Source organism: Heterocephalus glaber, unplaced genomic scaffold (assembly GCF_053883595.1).
Source record: "Heterocephalus glaber isolate CG9 unplaced genomic scaffold, H.glaber_assembly_v1.0 deba00001067, whole genome shotgun sequence".
NCBI classification, from domain to species: Eukaryota; Metazoa; Chordata; class Mammalia; order Rodentia; family Bathyergidae; genus Heterocephalus; species Heterocephalus glaber.
In genome coordinates, this window is record NW_028258187.1 from 3,897,154 (window position 1) to 3,906,078 (window position 8,925).

The 8,925-nt window shown below is 44.4% G+C and overlaps 1 non-coding gene across 1 annotated transcript; it reads right to left on the bottom strand.

Moving 5' to 3' along the window:
- Positions 1-2,848: 2,848 nt before the first annotated feature.
- Positions 2,849-3,030, bottom strand: LOC147828482 (U2 spliceosomal RNA). The gene has a single exon (XR_015450764.1). It is a non-coding gene; the product is annotated as a U2 spliceosomal RNA (small nuclear RNA).
- Positions 3,031-8,925: the final 5,895 nt, after the last annotated feature.

An 8,925-nucleotide genomic window follows, 5' to 3' on the forward strand; every position in this document is an offset into this window, starting at 1 on the left:
GAGCAACCCCCATTGTAAGAGGGAGCAAATCCAGGCTACAATGCAAACAAGTGTCTCCATCATTGGCAGCTTCTGATTAGAGATGGTTTGGGCATGAGGCCACTTTTCCATGAAATGATTCTAGCAGCTCTGAGATGTGAGGCATGATATATTATTTTGGTGTAGAAGCAACCTCTGATTTATTAGAGAGTATAGGTTGGGAAACTGGCCACCCATGCTCTCTTGTCTTTATCTTCTTTTCCAGATGTATTTTGTGTTTCTACTCTGTTGCTCTAGTGGATCAGACTACAATTCTGTGAATATTTGCTCCTACAATTACAAACAGTGTTTACACAAAATGGTTCCTCCAGAAACCTTGAAGTACTTTGCAGTTCTTAAGTGACAAATTTGCTTCAAAATACATTTAGGAAGCTGGGGTTCTAGCCTATAAATAAGAACTCACTGAATTCCTTCCAGGAAAGTGATTTGTTTTTCTTGGGTTTTACTTGTGTATTCATATAGGATATTTTAATTTTTACTCTCAGAGGCAGGAAGTTAAATGGTCACAGAAATACGAAGTAAGTCCAGCTAAGGCCAGGATGGAAGCGAAGTTTGGTCGGCTTGATTTCTGACTCTCAGTTTAGTTTAAACTGTGGCCATCACTGCTGCACTCAGTTGCATAACTCATTCTTCTGAAGCATGTTTGTCTCTCGCACGCCACACAAGGAGAGCTGGCTGCACTTTCCCAGAACTGGGGGTGCTAGGAGGCCACATGAGCAGGGCTGAGGTCTAAGATAACTCAAGCCCACCCGGGAACGTGCCTCAGAGAGGCAGTTCTCAGAAGCCTCCTTCCAAAGATGTAACCTGATACTGTTACACTGGATATGTACACCAGAGAAAAGTATATACTTCAGACCTATGGTCTCCTACATAAAAATATGAGTTTCTTTCTTAAGCAAAATTGGTAAATGTGCCCCTAATGTTATAGAAAGGAGTTTTTCGAGCCCCGGAGCCTACAGATGAGAAAACACAGAAGATCCGAACTTCATATCCATTTAGGCGAGTCAGGAGGGACAAACTGTCCATCTCAGCTTCAGCTCTTCTCTTCGGTTCTTGACATCACTGGGTTGTCACTCACTTTGTCTATTTGGCATATATTGGGGAGTTCTGGGGTTAAGTGAGGGAGGGGAAGGGGTTGGGGGTGAAATATTATCCCGTCTGGGAGCCGTACGGGCACCAGAAGGTTTTTTATCACAGGAGAATGCTCTACTGCATTTGTAAAGGATTCCAGCAAATAAGACATCTATCACAAAGTTAGATAACGTTCTCCTGGCACAGGGCACAGGTATGATGTGTTGTTTTATGGTTTGAGTGAAATTTTCATAAATTGTTGCATGAGAACAGCCGAGGTTAAAATGATAAATTAGGACCGAATGGAGGGAGATAGTTTTCCTATCCCTCCCAGCTCAGCAAGCTTGATGATTCCTTCCTACACAGGTTGGTCTGCAAGACTTTATCATAGCTTCCTGAGACTCCCCGTGCTGGATCCTAAACTCCAGCAGCTTCTGGAGCAAGCCGGTGTAACTACTGCGGTATGCCCTGGTACCGCCCCCCCCCCCACCAGTCCCTGCCCTACAGGAAGTCCCCTAGCACTATTTATGGAAAAGAGAGGGGAGGGAGCAAAGGGTAGAAAAGCAAGAAGAGAAAGAAGACAGGAGGGAAGGCGGACTTTCTGTTATACACATAGTGTCCAAGCTGAGCGCTGTTTGCCAGCAGGCAGATCTCTCTCTCATTGATGAATTCGTCTTGCTATGAAGATGCCTGGACCAACTAGGCCATAACTAGAAAGGTGTTCCAGGTCAGATCCCATCTGACTTGGTACTGCATGTGCAATCACATGTGATGCTCAGACCATTAGAACCTGTCTAGCTCAGGCCATTTTCATGTAACACTTTTCCTTAAAACACAGTGCAGCCCTCCTGACTCCTAAACCTTGAGAAACAGTGAGTGGTTTGGGACGCAGAGTGGTCTGGAGCTTAAACCCCGGATTCAGGGAGCATAACACTTCTGCCATGTTGCGTGACTCACATGTGCAGAAGGATTAAGGGAAAGAATTTAATCGGGAGAACACGAGAAGCATGCCTCTGACCTTACTCCTCGAGGCAGTGGCTGAGAACCATGAGCAGGGACTTCTTGCTCCCACTCTGGGGAGCTTTTCTACCCTTCCTGCTGCACATGGGCGATGGGGCAGTTCTGTCTCTGAGTTTCCATCTATTCTGAGGGCGCGCATAGCTTGACTGGGCCCCTGCTCCAGGTGTGAGTTTGCATCCACGTGGCCTGCACTCCCAGAGCCCTCAGGGCACTGTGTGCTGAGGACTCTCTGGGTGGTGGCTCTACTAGCAAATTCTCAGTCATCCAGCAATTGGCTCTCAAACTTCCTATTTCAGGAACACAACCTTGCTGGTTTCCTAGGGAATACTAGTAGGTAGCAATACCTCTGAGAGGATCCTCTGTAAAACATTACTAGTTCATACATGTGGTAAACTGTGTGACTTTCACATGGGCCACAGGACGACACTGGGCCACGGCACTCTGGGTCCTGACAGGGTCCTGTCCTTACAAGCCAGAGAGAAAGGCAACCAGGACTGGGCTTGAGTAGCACCAGACTGGAAGTGGAGTGAGCTCTGCGACTGGTAGTTCCTTCCAGGGAGGTAGCGACCGGAAGTGACGTGGGGGAGATTTCTGGTGTGCTGCCAATGCTGTTTCTTGGTAGCTACACGGGGGTAGTTAGCATTTTGACTCTTTCAAGAAATAGTACCAATCATATCTCTTTCCACAATATGGATGGATGGATAAATACGTATACTGTATAGATTTACATAGATAGGCATACATTATATGTTTATACACTACGTATGCATAAATATGTATCCAGGTATGTATACAGAGACAGAGATGACAGAGAGAGCAACAGGTAAGTGCAGATGTAGGTAGCTGTAACCAACAGGTGTGTTACTACACTTGATCTTAGCCAAAAGGCCGAGAAGCGATAACAGGTGTGTTACTAACAGTCTTGGTTACTTTTTCATTGATGCGACGAAATACCTGACAGCCACAGGTTCAAAGTTCATCTTGGCTCCCAGCTTTCAGAGGCTTCAGTCCAGAATGGGCTGGCTCCAGGGCAGGGTGGCCGGCCAGAGGGGCATCGCAGAGGAGAAACAGTCTGTGGGGAACAGGAAGCAGAGCAGAATCACGCAGAGCAGGAGGGATATATACCCCTCTAGGCCACAGCCCCAGGACCTCCTCCTCCAAGCAGGCTTCCCCTCCCAACGTCGCACACGGCCCTAACCATCAGTGGACTGATCCAGTACACAGCCCCATGACCTGCCGCCTCCCCAAGCCCCCAGCCGTGAGTGCACAGGCTTTGGGGGACACCAGACATTAGCTCTAACACTGGCCCCTCAGGTCTCTGTGCCCGCTGCTCCCTGAGCAAACTGTGAGAGGCCATTAATTCTGGTGAAAGGGGAAAGGCTTTATTAAAAGATAGCTGCAAGGACATGGAGGGGCTCCTGTCACCACAAAGCGCTGTCTGGCCATGTCCGGGTATGCAAGGGCTTTCTGCAGCAGGAGGCGGGGGAGGAGTGCACCGAGACGCCGGAGAGCTCCAGGTTTGCTTCAGCCCTCCCAGCCCTTTTCTTCTTCTCTTTTGCAAAACCTCCTGGAGCCAGCATCTGCATATTCTGTCCACTCGGGGCCCAAGGGGGCCAGGGCGGTGGTCAGACCACGGCCTGAGGAATCCTGGAGAAGTAGCTTGTATCTAGAGGAATAATGCTAGCTTTGAAAGTTGCCTTCTGCCCTGCTGGTTACAGATCGAGATCTAAAGATAGAGGTAGAAATATCTGCACAAGATCAGAGTCTCGAACTTACAGGCCACGCAGCCTCTCTCTACTCGGCAGAGGTTCACAAAGAAGGTGGCTTTCGCCTTGGGCCCCACTCTCTGCATCTTACACTCACGGGGTCAGGAGTCTGTCAGGCCATCAGAAGCTTGTTTTCCTCCCCTTCGAGGACGTATTCCAGGGAGTAAGATCTCCAAAGTGTCTTGCCTATTTTGAGACAGATTTCTGCTAACTCCTCACTAAGTTGTCCAGGCTGGGCTTGAAGTTGTGATTCTCCTGCCTTAGACTCCCAGAGCACAGGGATCACAGGCGTGCGCCCCCACGCTCTGCCCTAATTGCTCTGGAGCCTCCAGATCCCAAGGGAGCTGGGACAGAGCTGGGACGGGGAGGTCGGGCTCGCACATGGGTGCGTGGGCCTCCTGGTGCTGGGGCCTCCTGGTGCTGGGAGGAGGGCTTGGAGGTTGAGCTATGGACTCGGGACTGGGAAGAATGAAATTGCAGGGCTTTTCTAAGGTGCTGGGTTTTTTTGAGGAGGCATCTTTTTTCTTAAGTCTGATAAACTTGAAGGCGATTCTCTAAGAACCAGCAGAGGCCAGATGGAGAGTGAGAAAGAGTCTTCTGCTCCCGGCCCACCCAAATGAAGTGCATCGGGTCCTGGACAGACAGGGAGAGAAAATCAAAGAATGGATGGGAAAGGAGCAGGTAGGTGATTCTGAAGACAATGGGAGAGGTTACTAGTGTATAACTGAGTACTGGATGCACGGACGGAGATACGCTCATGAGGAAGTGAGAAACAGAGTATTTTCATCACTAGCTCAAGGCTAGTTAGGTGATAGGGAAATTATCTGAATAAATTAACCTCTTTCAATGGACACAATAATATTTCTTTCTTTTTCTATTATGTTATTTTCTTTCTCCTTCAGAAGTTATTTGGAATTGGAGTAGGTAGAGATGCATGGATGAAAAAAAGCCACAGAGTTACAGACTTTTTGTGTTAGTCAGCTTTCCACTGCTATAACAAATACCTGAGATAATTGACTTGCAGAGAGAGAGAGGGTTAATTTTGGCTCACAGTTTCAGCGGATTCAGTTCACAGTCACTGGATGCCATGACTTTCAGCCTATGATGAGGCACACCATCATGAAGCAAAGGTGCTCACCTAATGGCCAGGACATGAAACAGAGAAACAGAAAAAGACCAAGATCCCACAAAGTCCTCCAACCTCCTCTTGAGCCTCTCCTCTTGAAGTCTATATCACCTTTCAATACTGCCATGGGCTATGGACCAATCCTTCGGGGGTCATCCCAGATCCAAACTGGAGCCCTTCTCTTGTTTAACTTCTAGCTGGTTTTCTTTAAATATTTATGTGACATAGAGAGTCTCAACTCAGCTTAGAATTTATAAGTAGATGCATTCTAAATGTTTTTTTACCCCTTAAAATCTATTACTCTAGTATTAAACATATTCCAAATGAAGCCAATTCTAAATAGAACATGGCAATCTCACCTGTGGTATGAAAACAAAATTAAATTTCTTCTTTAATTAGATATTCTCAAAGATCTAGGGTCAGACTGCCTGTCAAACATGGAGAATCTTTTAAAAATCAGAACTGTCAAAATATTTTATAACCATGAGATTCATCCTTAGTATTGTGTGAAAGAATAGTTCTTCTCGCTCAACTGTGTGAGTACACTACAATTTATTCATTCTGCTGTTGATGGACGTTGGATTATTTCCAAGTTGGCACTTTTAAGGACAATGCTACTAAGAACAACCTTAAACTTTCCCTTTAATGGATGTGTGCACATGTTGAGGCTTGGTAGATGCCTGGGAAGGAACTCAGCATCTGGATCTTAAGGTTCGTCTATGTTCACCTTCAGTAGATAACACCAAGCAGATTTCCAAAAATGTTTGCAGCACCATTATTCCTACAAAAAGTACATGAGAATAATAAAAGCCAAGCACAAAGGTGTCTGAATTGGATGAACTTTATATAAAGTTTGAAACCAGGCAAAATAAATTGAACATGACAAAACTCAAAATAGTGCTCATGGGAGGTCATGACTGAAAAGTGGTCTGGGGGAACTCTGGGATGTTGTTGATTTCTTTCTCAGTAGTTATTAGGAGATCACATATTAAACATACATCAATATGTAAACCCACGATTTTGTGGAACATTCTGTAAGCATATTATATATCTCGATAAAAACATATGTAAATGTCTTTATCAGATGAGCTGCTATGCTGTGGGGGAGGGAACTCAGTCTCAGAATTATTTTAGCATAGAACAGACAGTGGAAAACATAAATATTTTACAGAGGATTGGATGAAATGTCATTTTTTAAAAACCTTTGAACCTTTAGTTAGATTTTATGCAATTTCATTTAAGTGTTTTCAGTCTATCTCCTCTGGGTCATTTGTCAGACAATTCTTGGTAGCAGAAAAACTCCAGCACTGCTGACACTTCATAATCTTGCTCTGTGCTTTCATTTTCCAAAGTTTCCAACTCTTCAGCGTGGTGCTGGGGCTACTGTTGACATGTTTGCTATTTCAGTCCTTTGGTTTTAGTACATGCAAAAATAATACTAATAGAAATGAAAAACAAATGAGAAACAAAAAGGAAAGGTAGAGAAAAAGATCCCTTTCTTAGGAAGTGAAGCTAGAAGTAATTTGATGGAGGAGAATCCCACACACTGTGTGACACAGAGAAGCTAAGGAGAGAGCAACCCATGAGAGAGGAGACAAATTCTCAAGCCTTGGTAAACTGCAAATTGCAACACCACTAAATTTCACAGTCTTGGTTTAAAGGCACAAATCTAAATAGTCTATATCAAAAACAAAGAGCACAAGAGTCCAAGAGTCTTGCTGAAGATTTAAGCAGATATCAGAGGCAGTTGCGTCTTTCTGTGTAAATTGCAGTTGGTTATAACTCCTTAAACAATGGTGTGCATTTCGTCAGCTCTCTACCTAAAGCACAGGTCCTGGTTATGAATCCTGCTGCCCATTCCTGTGCTACTCTTCCATGAGGACTTCCCGTATCCACAGATTTACCCCTGTTGCCCTTACATGGATTTTGTCTCTTGCAACAAGACTAGTAATATTCAAATTGGCAAGTGTTGTAAAAAGAAAAATGTCTTCAATAAAAAATACGGAGGTGCTTCATGGAGAATAGGAGCAGACAGTATTTAACCATTTCAGTAAAAAGCTGTAAATTTTTGGTATTAATTACCTGATTTCTCCCTTGGAATTGGACATTGTGCTCTTTGAGGCTGAAAGTTTTAGAATTCAGCAGTAAATTGTTAGATTGCCAGAGACTGATGAACATTTCTGATGACTTCCACTGACCTATTTGGGGAAGGCAGAAGTTCTTGTTCAGGGTGCCTTTGCTGAATAACAGAAGGAGAAACAGTGGGGTAACTGCGTAACTTTGTTGAAAGAAAATCTGAAACTGCTTAAACTCAGGTAATCACTGGTCTTTTTCCAGTTGCCAAATTTGTTCAGTGATTTCTAATGGACACTGCTTCTGATGCTGAAGATAACAAGGAGCTGTAGCTTGAAGTGGAGGCTCTCGGAGAGAGGTGAGTCAGAGAGCTCCAGGTTCGTCCTGTTTCCCTCACCCACAGAGCACCTCTGGCTAACAGCTATGCTGGGTGGTTACACTTGGAAAGGAACTGTGGCAATCTCTCTGTCTAGATCTGTCCTCTACAATATGGTAAGCATTAGCCACATGTGGCCACATAAATTTAAATGAATTAAAATTAAATGAAATTTTAAAATTCACTTCCTCATTGGCTCTAGGCACATTTCATGTGCTCAATAGTCACATGCAACTAGTGCCTACTATATTAAATAGCACAGAACAAAAGGGATTTCTATCACTGCAGGAAGTTTTATTGGACAGTCTTGATCCAGAGGAAATTAATTTATGAGGGAAAATTTCTAGCTTCTCCAATCTAGCCTGCTCTGTTTTATTTATGCTTCAAACCTGATGACTTCAGCAGAAATTAGGAGCCTGGACAGCAGTTTGGGTTTGTAGCTCGATCCTAATTAGACTACAAAATTTCCTAAATTGTTAATTAGCAAAGAGCATCTACAGCAATGACACTGGGAGGCAGCCACTTCAGTTCTCATGGTCGTTGTGTGCAAAAGATATTCGTGACTTCATGAAAAGTTAATCATGTTTCTCAGCATCTGGGCAAATCATGAGCCCCCCAAATTAGCACCAAGAGAACTGAACAACTAACTGAGGACAACCAGGAGGGTTCCACAATGCCTCTTTCAAGTCGGGTGCTGAAAAACCAGGAAGCTTCCCAGGGGTTGACCTTGGGAGCCCACATCGCCCAGGCTGGAGCTTGTTCAGTTGTCACAAAGTTAGCACCTATCTACTATACATCTTGTGATTACCTTCTGGACCTTCCACAGGTCTGGTGTATGCCCCTTTTAATTTTTTACTGAATATTTTTAGGACTTCTATCTTTTCTCCTCCACTATTGTACACTGTGCTGCTTTAGGAGGAGAAATGGTGTTCAGCATATCGGTTGCTCCATATATTATATGCTCCTCTAGAGAAATGTCTGGATATCACTGAGCCATTTAGAAATGGAGTCCAAGTTGCTGAAAGATGAACTCACCATTCTGTTTTTTTGTTTATTTGTTTGTTTTTCTGGTACGGGGGATCAAACTCAGGACCTTGTGCTTGCAAGGCAGGTGGTGGAACCACTGAGCTAAGTCCCTGGCAAGAAGTCTTTACAGTAATGACTTGACAGGTTTTGTTTTTTGTGTATGGTTTTTTTTTTTGGTACCGGGGATCAAACTTGGGACCTTTCACTTGTGAGGCAGGCGCTGGAACCACTGAGCTAAATCCCTGGCCCACTATTCTGGAACATTAACAGGACTGTCTTGAGTATTCTGCTTTGATGTTGAGCTAAGTGGGCTTGGAGTATTGTACAGGACAGGTGAATTATGTTAAGCAAGGAGTCCTAAGGAGCTGGGAATGAAAAGGGGGAAATGCATGTGTCGGGGAAGCCAGAGGATAGAGTATACATGATAA